The sequence below is a fragment of the Mauremys mutica genome, chromosome 8 (genome assembly GCF_020497125.1).
Source record: "Mauremys mutica isolate MM-2020 ecotype Southern chromosome 8, ASM2049712v1, whole genome shotgun sequence".
NCBI classification, from domain to species: domain Eukaryota; kingdom Metazoa; phylum Chordata; order Testudines; family Geoemydidae; genus Mauremys; species Mauremys mutica.
Window position 1 is genome coordinate 35,937,064 of NC_059079.1, and position 20,224 is coordinate 35,957,287.

Genomic DNA, 20,224 nt, shown 5'->3' on the forward strand with positions numbered 1-20,224 from the left:
AGTGTGGGCTCTGGGGTAGGGCCGGGGATGAGGGGTTTGGGGTGCAGGTTGCCCTGGGGCTATGGCGGGGAGAGAGGACTCCCCCCAGGTTTCTCTCCCCACAGCAGCACCTGGGCTGGGGGGGATAGGCACTTCTCCCCCAGCCACAGAAGGTCCAGGCCGGGCTGGGTTGGGGCCAGGTCGGGGCACCTCTCTCCCAGCCATGGCAGGCCTGGGGCTGGAGGAGTCATCTCTACCTGTTGCAGCCTGAGCGCCTGCATGGCGCTTAATAGGCTGCTGCATGGTCGTGCAGCTTAGAGGGAACTTAGGTTGAAAGACTGTATTCAAAGACTAGTTATCAATGGTTTGCTGTCAAGCCATTGGGTCCCAAAAGGGTCAATCCTGGGTCTGGTACTATTCAATATTTTCATTAATTACTTGGACAATGGAGGTGAGAATATGCTTATAAAATTTGCAGATGACACCAAGCTAGGAGGCATTGCAAGCACTTGGGAGGATAAGATTAGAATTCAAAATGACCTTGACAAATTGGAGAATTGGTCTGAAGTCAACATGATGAAATTCAATAAAGACAAGTGCAAATAACTACATTTAGGAGGAAAAAATAAATGCACAACTACAAAGTGTTATATTGGTTAGATGGAGTACTGCTGATCTGGGCTTTATAGTGGATCACAAATTGAATATGAGTCAACTATGTGATGATGCAGTCGTGAAAAAGACTAATATCTTCTGGGGTGTATTAACAGGTGTTTTGTATGTGAAACATGAGAGGAAACTGTCCCACTCTACTTGGCAATGGTGAATACTTGGCCTCAGATGGAGTATTGTGTCCAATTCTGGATCCACACTTAATCAAAGATGTGGTGAAACTGGAGAGTACAGAGGAGAGCAACAAAAATTATGAAAGGTCACATTTTCTAAACCTATGAGGAAAGATTAAACAAAAAACTGGTCATGTTTAGTCTTGAGAAAAGAAGACTGAAGGCGATTTGATAGCAGTCTTCAGATATATTAAGGGCTCTTATTAAGAAGATGGTGATCAGTTGTTCTCCATCTTCACTGAAGATAGGACAAGAAATAATGGTCTGAATCTGCAGCAATGGAGATTTATGGTAGACATTAGGAAAAACTTTCTAATGTAAAGATAGTTCAGCTCTGGAATAGGCTTCCAAGGGAGGTTGTGGAATTCCCATCATTGGAAGATTTTAAGAACAGGTTGGACAAGCATCTGTCAGGGATGCAAGGGGCTGGACTTGATGAGCTCTGTAGGTGTCTTCCATTCCTACATTTCTATGATTTTATGAAAAGAGGAAGGCAACTCACAGCTTGATTTCCTCTCTCCTCCCTAACCTTCCCAGATCATGAAGGCTGGCCCTGCTCTTTCCCATACAACACCCCCTATGTTGATGTTTTTGTACCTTGATTGGAAAGGAGAGAACTCTTTTGTTGGCTCTGGGCTGTCCCTCTGGTGAACAGTCTCCTGATAATGGTAGAGAGCTTTAGTCTGAATATAACTTCTTTAACTTAGTATGCTCCCAGTCTTGTAGTGGGACCTGTTTACTATGTATTGGGAAGCAGGTGATGACACAATTTCCCCCAAGATGGTTAAAGCACAATTCAATATTAGTGTTGTCTGGGCCTAATTGTGTTTAGTCATGTCCCCAAACCCCTCAAGAACCCTTGTGCAAGAACCCTTGTGCAAGAACCGTTGTGCACACTCCTCCGTGCCAATACAACAGCATATGTAATTTAGCCAGACACTTTAAAGGGAGGTTTCATTTCCTTTTCTTGCTATATCATTTTAAAGGGTCCCTTCTGGCCTTAAAATCTATGAAACTGTATGTTTAGGGACTGATTCTGCTCCCATGTTCACAGTTTTGCACCATTGACTTTGATATGTAACTCCACTGATTTTCAAAGGATTTGCTTCTGGTGTCTCTCTACTAGTGGAAATTAACTACTGGTGTGAATGTTAGGGAACAACCTCATGTTAAAATTCTCTACTACTCCTTCCCCCCATTACAGTGTCTAGAGGTTTATAAGTTTTACATTTGGATTTGACTTTTTCCTAGTCATATTTCCATTACTGAAGAAAACTGACAACACTCAAGACTGTCCATTTTTTCCCATGTCCAAATTTCTCCCTCTGCATTGCTGCTTATTAGTAATGCTGAGGGTCTGGGAAGTGCTAACCTGTATCTGGATTCCTTAGCTTTTATCAGCCATAAAAGGGACACAAGTATAGTATGAGGTTCATGGTAATTTGTTTCCTAAGTGCAGCATGTTCTAAAGTGCCCAGTAATGTACAGTATATAGAAAATGTCAATATCAATTAAAATATAGAGAAAGCTACAGTCTTCTGGGTACCTTACACCAACAGTTCTCAACCAGGGGTCCGTGGCCCCCAGGGGATCTGCGAGCCCTTTCAAGGGGACTGCAGAGCCCTACAGCTGAAGCCCTGATCCCCGACATCCCTTGTGGGGCTGAAGCTGGGAGGCACAGGGCTGAATTGCGGAGCCCCGAGCCCTGATGCTCCCTGTGGGGCAGAAGCCCTGAGCCCATGGTGGGCAGAGTTGGGAACATGGAGAGCATTGCCCCTCCTGCCCCAAACTCCAGCACAAGATCAAGGCAGTCCCGGGGACAGCTCCACACCTCGTCCATCTCCTCTCCCTGCCCCCTGGCCAGGTCGGAGGCAGGAAGCCTGAGCCAGGCAGTGTGGGGCAGCTGCTGCTCTGGCTGGTGCCATGGAGCAGGCAGCCTCAGCATTCCTTCCTCTCCTGCTCGTGCCACAGGTTGAAGCTGCTCCTCAGTTCTCAGCCCCCTTTGCTCCTGCAGAGGCAGCTGGTAAGAGCCCCCCGGATGGGAAGACCCAGTTCTGTGGCTGGCAGATCCCTCTAGGAACAGGGACCGCAGGGAAGTCCTCCCAGCACCAGGGGCGGCTTTAGGAATTTTGCCACCCCAAGCACAGCAGGCAGGCTGCCTTTGGCCTGCGAGAGGTCCGCCGAAGCCGCGGGACCAGCAGACACTCCACAGGCAAGTCGCCGAGGGCAGCCTGCCTGCCGCCCTCGCGGCGCTGGCAGAGCGCCCCCCGCGGCTTGCCGCTCCAAGCACGCGCTTGGCGTGCTGGGGCCTGGAGCCGCCTCTGCCCAGCACACAACCCCTAATACCCATCCCTACACCCTGAACTACGCGCTTCCTGTACACCGAGCTACCCCCTGCCCGCACACAGCCCCTAGTTTCCCCCCTCCCTGCACCCTGAGCTACCCCCTGCCTACACAGCCCCTAATATCCCTCTCTGTGCACCCTGAGCTACCCTCTGTCTGCACACAGCCCCTAGCTCCCCCCTCCCTGCACTTTAAGCTGTTTTAAAACTTTTTGAGCTAAGTCCCCCACCTTTGAGTTACAATTTAAATATATAAACTACCTCCTTGGACCCCACCATGCGGAGGTGGCTCGAGCCCCACTGACCCTTGACCTCCCCCCCAATTAGAAGTCAAACTTCACCTATGCCCAAGGCTCCTGCCCTGAGGTTCCTCCCAACCTCCCCCCTGCCTCCCACTGGGCCCTCACGTTTTTATAGTATATCGAGCAGGGCCTCAGAGAGAAAAAGGTTGAGAACCCCTGCCTTACACAGAAAAAATTTGGACTTTTTATATTCAGTTCCTAGGTGCCAGATTTCCTCGGTTTTCCCTCTTAGGTTTTTCAGTCTGTTGCAGTATGTCACAAAAGAAACTTCAGACATTCTGCCTGCTCCTTTCCCCAGTTTCATGGGATACAGGAGAATAATTCACTGACCTCTCACCCTCATGGAAGTACCTGTCAGGGACTTTCCCCGGGCTCACATTTTTGGTTCAAGAACAAGTTACAAAAATAAGAGTTACTGGAGGTTTTAAAACCCATTTTCTTGTTATCTAGGGTTCTGTTAAAGCTTTCCTCTTAAGAAGCTTACAATAATATAAATAACCTACAGAAAAACTGGCCCTCAATCTGCTCCTACAGGTCCATGGGTTTCAGGAATTGTATATTGAAACCATCAGCACCTGCAGGCCTCAGAGTCAGAGATAACTATCAGACAATTCTCTCCTATGAGAAATACTCTGCTATATTCAAAATGGAGAGTGGAGAGGAGGGAAAAGGGAAGAGATGAACCAAAGAAGTGCACTCAGAGCAAAGAAAGGGAGCAGGTGCCCCAGAAGTATGGGCTGAGGAAAGAGGCCTCTGTGTCTCATAACTCCAGTAGCTGAGCTACAGTTAGCTGCCTTTACAGTGCCAATGGGCTTAATGAGCTCCTTGGCTGCACTTTTCTGTGTACACATCGTCCCTTCAGTTTGTGAGGGTCCATGCCATCACTTCACCTTCTAGCGCCACTTTTGCAGAAGTAGCAGCCATTTTACAACAGCAGCTAAGTTAGGCATCCTCCTTTGCAGATCATTTTGGATTTCTCCTGTTTGGTTGGCTTTGTACTGTGTACCGCTTTTAGGCTGACAGCACTGGAACACCACTGTCAGGACAGGCTGTATACTGCAATGTTGTACCTCCCTGGCTTTCAGAGGTGTGCAGGAAATAATGAGCGAAAACTAATTAAGAAAAATGAAGTACAGTAGGTTCAGCCAGCTGCATCAGAGTGTGAAATGGATCCATTGTAAAACAAAATAAAACATGGTACAGGACATTGCAGGAGCTCCAAATTCTTAAAGCAATACTGTGAGATTTCCAAGATACCAGAGAACAAATATACCTACAGGATTTGTTAAAATGTCTGGAATATTATTAATCATGTTTATTACAGTAGTTCCTTGCCCTACCAGGATCAGGGCCCGATTATGCAGGGCACTGCACAAGACACAGACTAAAAGACAGTCCCTGCCCTGAAGAGCTTACAATCTAAATAGACAAAACAGACACGGTAGGGGAAAGAAGCCGAGTGATCAATGTGATGGCAGCAAACATGTTAGTTTCATAAATATTGAAAGGGGCTTAATTAGGAGGGGAAAGGCTAAAAGGACAAAGGAATGGAGAGGGTTGAGAGGAACAGAGTAGGTGAGAAGGGAAAAGATAGGAGGAGCAGTTATGGAGTGAAGCTGAGGTGAAGAGGCTGAGATAGGGGGATGAAAGGGGTTGGAGCAAACAGCCCAGCAGTACTGGATAGAGAAAGAACACGAATAATTGGGCAGACTGAAAAAATACCCTATGTGTTATATCCAGAATGCATATAATGTAACACGGGGGGTCACGAGCCCTTTCAAGGGGGCCGCAGGGCCCCGCAGCTGAAGCCCCAATCCCCAGTGCCCCCTGCAGGGCTGGGGTGACCAGATGTCCCGATTTTATAGGGACAGTCCTGATTTTGGGGTCTTTTTCTTATATAGGTTCCTATTACCCCCCACCAGCTGTCCTGATTTTTCACACTTGCTGTCTGGTCACCCTATGCTGGACTGAAGCTGGGGGAAGCGCGGGTCTGAATCCTGGAGCCCCAGCCCTGATGCTCCCTGTGAGGCAGAAGCCCTGAGCCCATGGTGGGCAGAGTTGGGGACACGGAGGGCATTGCCCCTCCTGCCCCAAACTGCAGCACAAGATCAAGGAAAGAGAATACATTGGTCTCTAACAATATTCTATTAATCCAAAGTTCTTAAAGCCTGTCTTGTCAACTTCACTTAAAAAAAAACCATTTTAAGTTGCAGGATTCTAAAAATAAAATAAAATACACACTAAAATAGGTCAATTTAATCTTTTCCTTGCAATGCTATAATGCACAAAAGAGTCAAATGAAGTGTAGTCAAAATTAATTAAAAAACGAAACCCTGAAAAACAATATTCACTTTGGACTATCTGAGAGACCAAATGGAAGTGGCTGAATTACAAACCAAGGAAAATATTTTTGAATGGAAAATACTAAAAACTTCCTATTATAAATGCTGGGAAAAGGGCATCTGGAATACTTAGCAGTAGAAAAAAATCAGGCCAGGCAGAGGTACTCTAAAATAGGCTAGAAAATGCCTGCATGATAATATGATTGGTACAAGAATAATGTGTTTTCTTTGCATCTAAAATCGTGACACTAATTTGTCTTGGTTTTACTGGGGTTCTCTCTCCACCCCAACTTTTGAAACAAATTACTTTTATCAGGAACATTAACTGATACTTCCTTGTTGAAATGCTTGCTAGAAATATCCAACACCTGCAGAGAAAATTATCTCTAAAGGTTAACACAGTGAGGCTCATACATAAAATGTCAAAGGACAGCTCACATCTTCCCTTTCTCTCCCCCCACCCCTCAAAAAAAATCACTCAGTGGCTGTCAGAGACAGTAATCAAAGCTTTTAAGTACTGGGCGCACTACCAGATATCAGCAGTACTCAGTGGTGTTAGAGCTACACAATGTGTGCTGTGCTTCTGCAAATGTGAGAAGCAGAGCTTTGAGAGCTTGAACAAACCCACCTAACTGGCAGGATCCTGTTTCTTTCAAAATAATCCTCCCTGAACTCTTCAAGACAGACAGCCTAAAATGAGCTCAGTTTAAATCAATGGATGATTTGAGGGTGGAAAATTGACGGCAGGAAGAGCTAAGAAAATACTAGAACTTAGTCATAGAAGAAACATATAGGATCCTGATGCCAGTCGTTATTATTTGAAGGATGCAATATAATATCTAGCAAGGAGTCTGATACAATGAGATCTGCAATAAGACATTATGGGCAAAGGGGAAGGCCCATTTGCCCTGTAACGGTGCAATACAATAATGGAGGGTGTTAGAGTGCATTTGGTCAGTTACTTCATGATATTACAGGGATACAAAAGAATTAATTCCTCCGGCTTTGATAACATCGTATCAGTTATACTGTATTGTATTCCCTCACACTCATAATTATTTTTTCTTTCCCTACAAAGAGAGAGGTGTGGTAACAAACCAGTAGTTAATTAACTGTTCCCAGTCATTGTAATATGTAGGCACTAGATTACCAAGGCAGAAAGTCAGGGCAGATCAGAGATGCTACAAGACTTATGTCCAGACTGGATTTTTTCACTACATTGTAGCCTTTTATTCTGAATGGATTCAATATATCTAACAGCACAAACAGCATCAGAAACTATGGGCCTTCTATGGATAGCTTTGCATGTAACTACTTACATGAACAGTCCCACTGAACTCAATGCACTGCTCATGGGTGCAAGCGTTTGCTGGATCTGGCTCTATTTCAGAATTCACTAGAGCAGCAAGGAAGATTCTCCCTCTTTACTGCAAAGAATATCAGTCATTCTCCACATTGTGATTTTGCTTACAACTGTTCATTGCTTACGAACATTCCCCACTGCATTCCATCTATAGGCTGAAGAAACTGCAGCAAATACTATATAATCAGCACAGGCCACATGTCCCACTCTTTTATTCCAGTCATCTGAACCTCACAGCTACTCAGCCTTATAGAATTATACAGCCTGAACCTTTGAATGGATTCCCAGATTTATACCACAGGGATGCAAACTCCTTGCCTTGTCTGAAACATGGAAGAGAACCTCTTAGGTGCTGAGCACACACATGTTAGCCCCCACTAATTAGTGTCATACACTATGAATGTACAGTGGCAATGTCCCTTCATGTCGGTAGTTTCTGCCATCTCTCTCTCTCTCTCTCTTACTTGCTAGGGCACCACAATAGTTATCTACTATATTGTTTACATGGGACTTAGAAGGAAATGAGCCATTAGAATAAACCTCAGAGGAACTGAGGTGGATAACATGCAGCAGTACCGCGGGTCTTTTGTATGACAGATGTGCTTTTTTCATTGTCAAATGTAGCACATATTATAAAAAATCCACCAATTTCAGGGCCGAAATTGATCTTTTTTAACATCCTGTCTGCAGGTATTTCTCAAAAGACTGATAGGCCTGGTTTTGCTTGTTTTTTGTTTAGCTTTTTCCCTGTTGTCTGATGTGGCCTCTTTCCATGGTTGCTAAACTTGCCACAAGTGCCCAACAAACCTCCAGACATACACAATGGTTATATGTTGTAGCAACAGTCTCTGCTTTTCCTGTTGTGCATGCCCCAGTGTACATGTATATGGCCTTGAATCACACAGGGAGAAGTCTCTCTCAATCTGGCATTTCCTAGCTCAATTTGTGTTTGACTAGATTTTTTTTCCTATATGCATTCTACAGCTTTTCATTTAGTGACTTTAATTGGTGCAGATGTTTTGCATCTCTAACAGAGGATGTTAGTAAAGTGTCGCTCCTTAAGACAATCATATACTGTATAAGCTAGTTCAAGCAATGTGCAATTCATGCAAATGTATTCATTTTGTCCCTCACATTGGTTTTATATCACTGGGTCCATTGTCAGTGATAAAGACATGGAGACACTTTGGGAGTGCAGTAAGACCATTATCTGTTCTTTAAGCTTTGCTAATGTGTTGACTCATATATATGCTTTGGTAAAACCTGCACACAGAGTGGAAGTCTTGTACACATTTTCTGTCATTTATAGTGGCTGAAAGCCATATATTGGGATGTTTCTCTTTTTATCCATATATCCTATCAGTTTTCATGTTAATAGGTTATAGCTGCTCTCTCACACCTGACTTTATTCTGTTTGCCACTGTATTGTACAGGTGCAGCATTGCAAAAAAAAACAAAAACAAAACCCAAACCTCAGATGATACATGAAACTTTGGTGCCATGACAAGCAAAATCATTTAAGGTCCCTTTTGTTCATCCAGGTGTATAAGAGGAAACCATGAATTTTAGGTTCATAAGACCTGGATTTTGGGGCCTATCAAGCCCTTACAGCCTAGTTTTGGAGGGTCCACAAATGTAAAGGAGATTCTCAGCTTTCATTTTGTTACGAACAAGTTTCTATCCCTCTCCCTTATGTATCACCTTAACAATATCAATTGATATACATCAATGTAAACTCATCACTGGGATTGAAGGTCTGTTACTATTTTTTTCCTAAAGATAAAGAGTTCTTCTGAGTCCCCAGGGCAGCCTCCCAGGTCTAGCCATTAGGCTGTGTGAAAATTGAAGCCACAAGCCCCTCCTTTTTTGAGAAGACCCCAAATCTGTTTGTGGCTGTGAGGTGCAATGCTGCCTGATTGCCACAGGAAGCCACCTGGGAGGAAGCATATGACAGCCATAAAGCCATCAGTGGTAGAGTCAGTTGTTCTGCAGAGCAGTCAGTGTGTTGTCTGCCACAAAACAGGGCAATCTGATAGCATGAGAAGCTGCATGGTCTACTCGACAAAGCCCAGGACTGATAATTAGGTATTCCTGTGCTAGTTCTGACATAGATTCCCTTGGTGGTCTTGGTAAATCACTTAATTTTTCTGCCTTAGTTTCCCCCCATCTGTGAAATAGAAGTGAGGATACATCCATGAATGTTTTCGAGATGCTCAGATACTACAGTAATGAAGGCTGTATGAGAACCAACCTAGACAGATTACTGTCCTATTCCCTGTTCTTAAAGTGTTGGGGAGTTACATTGCTTTGTGAACATGCTATATTTTCTCCAGGGTAAGATCATAGCATTGTTAGGCTTCACACCTATTTTTATTCCTTTACAGCACTTTCTGCATTAACCATGAAACCAGAAACATCATTATATTGATCCAGCCAAGGATATTAATGGGCATCCTGATGACTGATGGAGGATAAAAATAGAGAATACTAGCTGCCATACTTGGCCTCTCAATTGACTCAACTTCAACTTGACAAACCTTGTGTAAGTGTTATTGCATTTGTAGTGTTTGTGAAAGGTATTGGCTTAATAGCCTTAGAGATCCAAGACTTAAATGTAAAGAACAGCTGTGTATGGCCAGCAGCTTGGTGCCTCAAGCTTGATGTGGATGGATTATTTTTAGGACTGAGATGATAGGTCAGACTTCGTACATTGGAGGCTTTTAAGGACAGGTTAGACAACTGCCTGTCAGGAATGCTCCAGTTATTATGTAGCCCTGCCTTGAGTGCCGGGGACTGCCTCAGCCCAGAGCCCCCTCCCACACCCTGAGCCCCTCATTCCTGGCCCCACCCCGCAGCCCTCACCCCCACACCCCAACCCTCTGCCCCAGCCCTGAGCCCTTCCCACACCTCAAACCCCTCATCCCCAGCTCCATGGGGTTGTGGGCATCAACAATTTTCTTCAACTGGGTCACCAGAAAAAAAGTTTGCAAACCACTGGACTAGATAACCTATCGAGGTCCCTTCCATTCCTACACTTCTATGATTCTATTCTGCTTTGCTGGAATTGTCAGCAAAGGTACTGGTTAAGGCCATCTGTGGTTGGTGGGTCTTTTGGTGTGGACTTTGCCAAATGGACTAGATCAATAACTCATTTCACAAAGGCTTCCCAGCAGCTTTCACATGGTAATTACTTCCATTCACTATGGACGAGAGCCAGAGTTGAGCCAGTGACTTGTTTTAGGGTATGTCTAGGCTGCAGCAGGAGCCTCCCAGCCCAGGTAAACAGATTCATGAAATCATGAATTCATGAGCTAGCACGCTAAAAAAAGCAGTTTGGATGTTGTGGCTTGGCTCTCAAGCCCATCTGACCTCCTAGGCTTGAGAGCCCAAACTGCAACGTCCACAATCAGTATTTTCTGCAAGGGTAAACAGTGATGGCTGAGATTTAAAACCAAGCTAACAAAAATGTCTAAAAGCAACCCTAAAATGCCAGCCAGGACATTTCCAATCCAAAGAGCAATGCTTATGCTGGCTGGAGGTCCAGTGATAGCAGAAGAGTCACAGGCGAGATTAAACCCTATCGGGAGTAAGCATACACACAGCAGGCCTCTATAATAGCAATGCTAGAAGACAAATTTTAAAGGTCAAAATTATTAAAGGACATTAATTAGCAATCAGATTATGTTCAAACTGCCATAGCAAATTTAGACACTATGTATGGCCACATGCTGAAGAAGGTGCAGCCAGTCGAAACATATTTGGGTACTTTAAAACAAAATGTGTCCTGCTCAGAACAAAGCTTGAAAAACATAATGAGAAAACAATGTGACTTCCCACAGATTGGATGTGGTGGTGGCAGTACATAAGCTACCGCAGAACAAGGTATTAGTTAACCACATGAGAGCAAATAAACTCAGAATCTTTGGCTCCCTATCAGGGAAGGAATGAGAAGATGGGGAATCCTTTCCTGAACAAAAGCTACAGTGTCAGATAAATGAGGAGTCCCTACAATGAGAGAAGGCTACCAAAACAGACACTGAATACAGTTTTTAGGTCCTGATGTGAAATCCCCTGAAGACAATGGTGGTCCTTCTGTTGGTTTCAGTGGGTCCTGGATTTGGTCCTTAAAAAGCCCAATAAGGTCAGGGCCGCCCAGAGGATTCAGGGGGCCTGGGGCAAAGCAATTTCGGGGGCCCCTTCCATAAAAAAAAATTGCAATACTATATTCTCGTGAGGGCCCCTGCAGGGCCCAGGCAAATTGCCCCACTTGCTCCCCTGCCACGGGTGGCCCTGGGGAAAATAAACCTTCCGCATCTCGGCACAAACCCAGTTTGAAGAAAACTTCTTTACAAGGTATCACTGGTTCTCAGCATCAGCTAGTGCTAAAAGGCACTAAAGCTCATTAAAAGGGTTGGACAAATATTTTCATTCAAAACTTTTTTTGTATTGAAAACTAGGGGTTTTTAAAAAGCAAAAAAAAATCACGGACAATGTCTGCTTTCCTTCAAAATTTGTTGTGTTTTTTTTTTTAATTGAAAAGCTGAAATTAGTCTGCCAAAACCTGAATATGGTTTGGGGTTTCAGAAGTCTGTGGCCAAATATTTGCTGCTTGCTGTGTTTGATTGTTTAACGAAACAATAAAAAAATTCTGCTTAAAAAAAATCCAAAACTTTTGAACCACCTCAGCTTGTGACCAAATGCCTGAGCCCATCCAGTCAGAGATTTTTCCAGGTTTCTGATACTCTGCTGGCTTCCTTGACTCATATCTTTCTCCATAACTTTGGGTTCATTTAGCTTAGAACATAAGAACAGCCATACTGGGTCAAACCAAAGGTCCATCCAGCCCAGTATCCTGTCTACCGACAATGGACAATGCCAAGTGCCCCAGAGGAAGTAAACCTAACAGGTAATGATCAAGTGATCTCTCTCCTGCCATCCATTTCCACCCTCTGACAAACAGAGGCTAGGGACACCATTCCTTACCCATCTTGGCTAATAGCCATTAATGGACTTAACCTCCATGCATTTGTCTGTTTCCTAGAGACTGGCTCCATGGGGTCCCTCACAAACTGGAGACGGTTACTGTGGGTTTGTCTTTACTATAACTTATGTACATACTCCACGAACTGAGCATTTGAGCTTGTTCCAGAATCTGGGATGAGCCTATGTTGTGAAAACTGAATGCTCAAAATAGCACATGCATGTGAATGGACACAGGGTGGTAAAATTAAATTAACCCAGGGGTTCTCAAACTGGGAGTTGGGACCCCTCAGGGGGTCACAAGATTATTACTGGGGGTCGCGAGCTGTCAGCCTCCACCTCAAACCCCGCTTTGCCTCTCCAGCATTTATAATAGTGTTAAATATATAAAAAAAAAGTGTTTTCCATTTATAAGGGGGTGGGAGATGTTGCACTCAGAGGTTTGCTATGTGAAAGGGGTCACCAGGACAAAAGTTTGAGAACCACTGAATTAACCCCTCTGAAGCCTCAGGGAATGCAGGGGGGGTCTCCCTTGGTAGGGTTGGGAAGGAGGTAGGTGGTGTAGGATATTGCTCTTCGTATGTGATCCCTCCCCCAGTGGCTAATTTTAAATGGAGCTACCCTCCCCTGACATGAATCTCCCTATGGCACTGAAATTAAATATAGACTATAATTTGGCATTTGAGAAGTGAAAGGGATGGTAGCCCTAATGGAAAAGCTAACAGCTTGGCTCTTCTGCAAGCCTCAAACTGCTGAATGAGCTTTAGGGTAGGGAAGGTTGTGCCTCCCAAACAGCCTGGCCCTGCCCCCTATCTGACCCCCACCCACTTCCTGCCCCCCAACTGCCCACCCCCCTCAGAATCCCTGACCCATCCTGCTCCTTGCCCCCTCACCATCCCGCAGAGACCCCACCCCCACCACCCCAGGACTCCACCCCTGCTCCCTGTCCCCTGACTGCCCCGACCCCTATCCACCCCGCCGCTGAGTCCTGACAGACCCTCAGAACGCCCACAATCCAACCCCCCATTCCCTGTCCCCTGACTGCCCCCCCAACCTCTGCCCCCTCTCTGTCCCCGGGACTCCCTGCCTCTTATCCAACCCCCCTGCCCCTGGCCTCTTACCTCCGGCTCCCCCTGAGCCTCAGTGCGTCGCATCCAAGAGCGTCCCTGAATAGCGGTGCAGCTTGTCTCTGGCGGGGCCTGAGCTCCTCCCCTCTCTGAGCCTCATGGTAAGGGGGAGGGGCTGTGAGCTCCAGCGGGGCCTGAGCTCGCAGCCCCGCCCCCTTACCACGTGGCTCTGAGCGGGGCTGAACTCAGGCCCCGCCGGAGACACGCTGCAGCTGTTCAGGGAAGCTCCTGGATGTGCTGAGGCTCCGGGAGAGGGGCGGGCTCGGGCTAGGAGCCTCAGCCGTTCTCTTGGGAGCCCCTGCGGAGCCTGGGGCCTGAGGCAAATTGCCCCACTTGCCCCCCCCTCTGGGCGGCCCTGAATAAGGTAGTCATTTCTGTCATGGATTTCAGGTATAGAGACAGGATCCTGACCAACACAAAAGGAAAGAGAAGCTAGAACAGAAACAGTATACTGATTTCCCCAATGCTTGGACCAAATGCACAATCTAAGAGCATGGCCAACCAGAACATGGAAGCCTCTCTGTTTATAGTAGTGCAGTTAGACAAAGTTTTTAGCATTTTGCCTGTAGGTCAAATATTACCGCTTCCAGATGTATTCTGTTATAGGGACTAGGGAAATGTCTTCTCAAACTGGTAATATCTTACCTTTTAACAAGATAAAAGAAAGCTATTGGAAGAAACTGATATACTTACATACATTGTTTTAAGTTTCTTGCATTATTATTAGAGGTGGGGCCAGAGAATTCAGAGCTAAATCTGGATTTAACACCCCAAATTCTGAAGGTGTTTGAATTATGGTTTTAACTTGGTGTATTATAAATATAAAGGCTGTCTGTAAAATTTGGACCTGAATTTGGATTTGAATTCTAACCACTGACCCTGCCAAAGCCTGGGGATCTAATTGTTAGATTTCTTGTCTCTCTCTCTCATTGTCACTCTTTTCCCCAGCATTGTGCCTCAGCAGATTAAGCAGTGCATTACACATTCTACACATAAGGTGCAAATACTTTACTGAGTGGTATTAGCCAAGAGCTTTTAATTTGGGGATGTTTTCTTATGCTATATATAAGAGGTTGAAGTACAAACAATACAAATCAGAAAAATAAAAGCTATAGTGTGGTATGTTTGTAACCTTTTGAATGGCTTGGAAACCCCCCCAAAAGAGGACATATCTTAGAAACAGAGAATCCCCAGCCCAAAGTCAAATGTATTTAATATCTCAACTATGGATTTCAATTGGACTGGCTCACCATCCACTGATAAAAACAGCATAAGACTTCTATTTTTGATGAGGTCATGTAGATTGAGGTGAGAACTCTCCAAAGATTATCTGCTGAGTGCCAGCTTTTAATGAATCCCATTTGTCTTTCTTTATTAAGTCTGTTATTATCCCTGTTTAGTCTTGTCACCAGCCCATTAGCTAGAATTTTCATAGCACAGTTTAGAAGAGAAATTAGCCTATGAGAGCAGCACTCATCATCAGTCAGTTTGCAGTTTATTTAATATAGTTTATCGTTTATGAATTCAAGAAAATGTAGCCTTCTATATGGAAATGAATAACTGCTCTATACTGTGAAATACTTAGGGCAAAATAAGGGTGTTGCATTCAAATGAGAAATGTGTAGAAATAACACTGTGTCGGTAATATATGTACAGCTATATGGCTGTTCCAATGAATCAGCTTACCTACAAGCACAGCTATTTCAAGCCTATGATTTGGGACCAGGAGCTTCTTTAGTAATAAGTGGATCTGGGTGAAAATATTTTTGGCCAATAGTTTTTGCATTCAAAAATGCAGTTTCATGTTGACTGACATTGTTAATGAATTTAGGTAAAATTTGGCAAATAGTTTTCACGTGAAAATAGGGGAGGGATAGAATTCCAAAAAAGTCAAAACATTTTGTTTTGATATTTTCAAAATGAAATTTTTCAGCTTTTCATTTCGAAACAATGTTTTATTTCAAAGTTTATCGCTATCTAACTAAAAATCAAAACAAAACAAAAGAGTAAAAAACACCTGGAAATGAAACAAAACATTTCATTTCAGGACAAACAAAATGTTCTGTTCAACCCAAAATGAATATTTTTTTCAATTCTTCAGTTTGGCAACTGAACCAAAAAGTCCGTTATTCACCCAGCTCTAGTTAGTAATAAGTGATTCTCCAGAGGTTTGGCATCCAATTTCAATAGGATAAGCATCCAAAAAAATAGTCAAGCTTGTTGGGTGATGGGGTATTTAGATACCTCAGAGATGGTTAAATGCCATGTAAATGGGGTAAGTATAAAGCCTTATAGTAGGGTTTGCAAAATGTCTTGATATTGTCCAAGTTGAAAATACTGTGAGAAGAGCCTCTCATGACTGTTAGGTATTTCCATTTTTTTCAAATCCCAAAATATCAGGCATAGAGCTGTATGAAACATGCTCTTAAAATGCTATACCAACATTTTTCAAACTTCCAGAAGATTTCAGTTCAATGTCATTGCTGATTGAAGATCTGGGCAGTGGCAATCAGCCTTACAGAGCTGTACAGCCACTTCATCAATAAATGGAGTCACAGAGAGCCATGAATTAATCATGAAGTGATGCCCTGGCATTGTTTTGTGATGCTCAACATGACTTCGCCATGTGTTGATGTAACACCATGATGCAAATGTTGCAAATATTTGGATACCACATCATGATTATTTTGTGCTATCCGTTCAACACTGTCTATTTTTGTCTCTCTCTCTCTCTCCTCCCCCCTTTGCTGCTTACCCCCAGCCTAGTCGATAGGCAGGACTGTTGGCATTTCTTTTCTTCCACTTTCTTTTCTATAGCTACTGATATGGAGAATTAAGGAGAAATCCTGATAACTCCATTCTGTTTGCTTAGTGCTCCCACATAAACTTGCATGTGATGAACAGTGTGAGAAACCCTCCTGTGACCATAGCAAGCACAGCTCCAATCACATCCTTCTGTTTCACAAGAGTCTCAGAAGATGCCTAGAAGAGTTTCATGTAGCTCTAGCACCACAGGGTGAGATGGAGAATCCCATTAGGTAATCAGGGTTGATTAAATTGATTGAGATATTAGAGAGCACCATCCCCTCTCCCTCCCCAGTGTTGGATAGGATTGCAAAGAGACATCTCCCTATCCATCTGAAATTCAGCTCCCTCTTGAATTTTTTGGATAATTTGTTAAACTCATAACCTACCATGTTAGCTTCTCATTAAGGATAATTTAGATGAAGTAAATTCATCTCTTGCAAACTACACCTTTCTAAAAAAACCTCTGCAGTTTTTCTGTATTTTTTCTCTAGCTCAGACATCTTTTTCTTTTCTTTCAGGCACATGCACTAGGACCCCTTCACCCTCCATTCCTTCAGCCACTCGACAGCATGAGTCTCTAACAAGGTTAGGTGCAACCGACAATTTAAATCTACTCTCAGCTATGGCTGAAACGTCTATTGTAAATGCAACCTTGAGTTTTAATTCTATAAAGGGCAGCTCTGTTCTTACCACCCACACAACTGCTACAATTTCTGGCTGTAAGTCTGTCTGTACTTCCCAGCTGCTTTGGGAATGTTTTATTCTGCCCCATCGAGAAGATGTATAGTGTCATAAAATTCTATGGCTCATGTAACATGCTATTTACATTGGTGATAATGAGGATTGTGATCAAATTGGAGCTGGAAAATTTAATCAGTCTAATTCCAGGTTGTTCTTCCTGCTATTTTACTAGAATACACAAGAGGCTGCTGAAAGCCAGCATTTGTTTTGGGATATAAGCTAATGTTCTGTTTTAAAAAATGTTCTTTAAGGGATGTAGAATGTTAAATAAGGTTGATCAAGGTCTGTCCTAAATTGACATAAACTAAAGAAAAATTATAGATAAAGGGATGTTAATTCTTGGTGGTTTGTTTGAATTAGGATGGTAATAATTGAAAATTGTTGCCATTGGATAGTATTTCAGTGGTATCTCTTTTCAGTGCCTAGTGATCAGAATTGCACAATACAAAAACTACCTCCATAGTTGGCATTGATGCCTATGGTTTGACAGCTCTGGAAATTAAAGTTATCTATCCAAAGAACTGGTACATACTTCCCTAAAACAGCCTGGCAGCATGCCTCAGTCTTGGCTTGCTAAATTTTAGGGGTGAGTGTTGTACATTATCCACATGCAGTCAGGCCCTTCTGCTAAATGTGCCAGCAGGGTGCCAAGTGTGGGAATGTGGACATAAACAAGAGGAGCGGACTATGACCACCAACTAATTTCACAATTAATTACTGAATGGTATTGCTCAGATAACTTTGGAGCTCTATTAACCTGAGCCAAACATTAACCAGTGACTTGGGTATGAAAAGCTACATATACTTTTTACCAGTTGCCTGAGACATACCGTCTCCATCTGCTAAAAGAAGATATCAGTATCTATTTTGTCTTGCAAATATTTGTTCAAATGTCTAGTCTGTTGTTTAGTATAATTGTCTTTATTGTGGTCATTAGTTTTCATTTTCCACGTAGGGATTCCTTAAATCCTATCTTGGAGCCCTGAGGATCATTGTGCTTCCATTCATCTGCCTTAACTTGTCCCTTTTGCCACATGCCTCCACCAGCTCCCTCTGCTAGAATGCTACTACTAGAATCACCTGGTGAGAGACTAGAAAACAATTCCAGGCACTCCTTCTGTCCTACCCCATTGAATCCAATACAGTGGAACTGAAAGGGGTATAAATTGGGGCAGAATTTGTCTCACTTAATATTATTTATATTACTGTAGTTCCTAAAGGTCCCAATCAGAAATCAGGGCTGCACTGTGACTGGCACTGTACAAACAAAGGGAAATCCCACATCACCTGTAGCACGGCCAGGAATGGAACTGAGCTTCTTGGATATATATGTGGGGTTCCAAATCTACCTCTAGGTAGGATCCCTTTGTCTGGTGATTTTAAGAGGAATTCATAAACTTTAAAATCAGCTACTGATGATCTTTTTTGGATATTGAATTCTAGTTTATCAAAGCAGACAGAAGAAGAAGACGTGATGGTTGATAGCTAGCTAGCTAGCTAAAAGACCCAGATGCAGAGCGATACTAAAGGTTTGACAGTCCCTAGGCATGGATTTGTGATCTTGGTCCTCTTCATTTTGAAAATGAGACATGTAAAAATGACATGCATTTTAGAAAACTTTGTAGTATATTATTATCTAATATAAAAATCAGGTAATGAAATGCAGCTAAATGAAAATAGCTCAGGATATTAAGTAGAAATAAAATATGTTCTCTTTATTACACTAATCAATGGTATCTGTGAAGAAACAATAATAGTACAGCATTACTAGCATTAGGAATATTTTGTAATATTTTATGCACCGGTCCTGCAGTTATATCTGTATAGTCTGACACTTTTGTCAGCTCAGCCCTCTTCTTCCTACCCAAATCTTTTTAATCTTGGAAAAAGTCCCATTTCTAGGAGGCCTGTTATAAGGCCACATGGTATGGATCTTTGACTGATTAGCAATTATATAGCAAGGTCCTTTTATGCTGCCACAGAAAGAAGAAAAATTAAAAATTAAATCACAGTTAATGTATTTCACTAAATAACACAACGTGGCTTCCCAGCTGCCCTCATAAGCCACCAGAAAACTTTTTGAAAAGCAAAGAAACCTTCCATTTTTTGAACTGTGTCCCTTTCAGCAGTATTGCACAATTATGCCTCTTCAGAGACAATTAATTTGTAAGCAGAATATCAATAATTTATAAGACTATTAAGGGTATTGATCATACAAGAGGAGAAACATGCTTGATTTCTTTCTTCAATCCATAAAAAAACCCTTTACTCTTCAAATATAAGGCAAGCATAGTATGGTTTAAATACATATTTAGCAATTATTTTCCTATTTAAAGTGCAATCATTCATCACTGAGCTAGTGGTAACTTAAAAGAGCTTTGTTGGGATTGAAATACAAGCATTTACAATAAATGACTCTTCTTCCTACTCTTGGCTTCACACCTTCTATCATGCTATCCCCCAAGCTTTGGAAGAGCCTCCCACATCCGTGCATTGAACGCTCACTTTCTCTTCCTCTAAATGCCTCTGAAAAAAACATTTATTTGGAGAAGCTTTTGAAGCTGATTTCAGTAACTATGACCTTCACCCAGTAATAAATGATGTGGATCCCTACTGAAGGCAATGGATTTCATGCATAGGTGGAGCTCATTACAGTATTAGGGCCTTGATCTCCTCACCTGCTTTTGCCCGAACCATTCCCCCCATTAGAGATAGACCCTGACCTTCAAAGACTTACAGGTGTGTTTAACTGTAGACATTGTGAGTAGTGCTATTGAAGTCAATGAGGACTTAAGTGAGTGCAGGGGTCTACCTGTGTAGAGCTCATTGCATTATTGGGGCATTATTCTCTTCACCTACCTGAACTGTTCCCCCGTGTTATCAGAGTTGTCTGACTAAGGCCTTGATCCTCTGCATCCTCAGTGCAGGATCAGGCCTTTAGATTGTAGGATCTTTGGCGTAGGTGGAGACATTGGCTTTTTTGCAAATGTACACAATGTAATTCACATTCCTCTCTGTGTCAGAGAGAGGCTCAAGAATTATATAAATCAGGGAAAATAAATGATTGGTGAATAATTTTATTAATCAGATTCCTTCTAGAACACTGATCTCATTTGTTTGCCAGACAAGCGTCTACTAAATCTATTCACAATTTAAAAACTAAAACAAAAACAAAAAAACAAGCAAATAGTATTGAACTGAGCCATAATTAGGGCAGCTGAGAAAGCCTTGTATAATTAGCTGGGCTTTGTTCATAATTATTCCTGATAGTTGGAATTGTTTTCCACATATAATGGGGCAATAGCAGTGGTAAAGCTAAGAACCTTTGATTTCCAGTTTAATAATGAATGGTCCAGTCTTGCCATGTTTACTTGTGTAAGTAAGAAATACTTGTG

General features: G+C 42.9%; 1 long non-coding RNA gene across 1 annotated transcript in view; it reads left to right on the top strand.

Annotated features, from left to right (window-relative positions):
* LOC123376483 overlaps window positions 1–16,662 on the top strand; it is a 68,926-nt gene extending 52,264 nt beyond the window's left edge. The window contains exons 2-3 of the long non-coding RNA XR_006581805.1: window positions 9,558–9,715; window positions 16,607–16,662. This is a non-coding gene — a long non-coding RNA (uncharacterized LOC123376483). The remainder of the gene's footprint in view (window positions 1–9,557; window positions 9,716–16,606) is intronic.
* The last annotated feature ends 3,562 nt before the right edge of the window (window positions 16,663–20,224 follow it).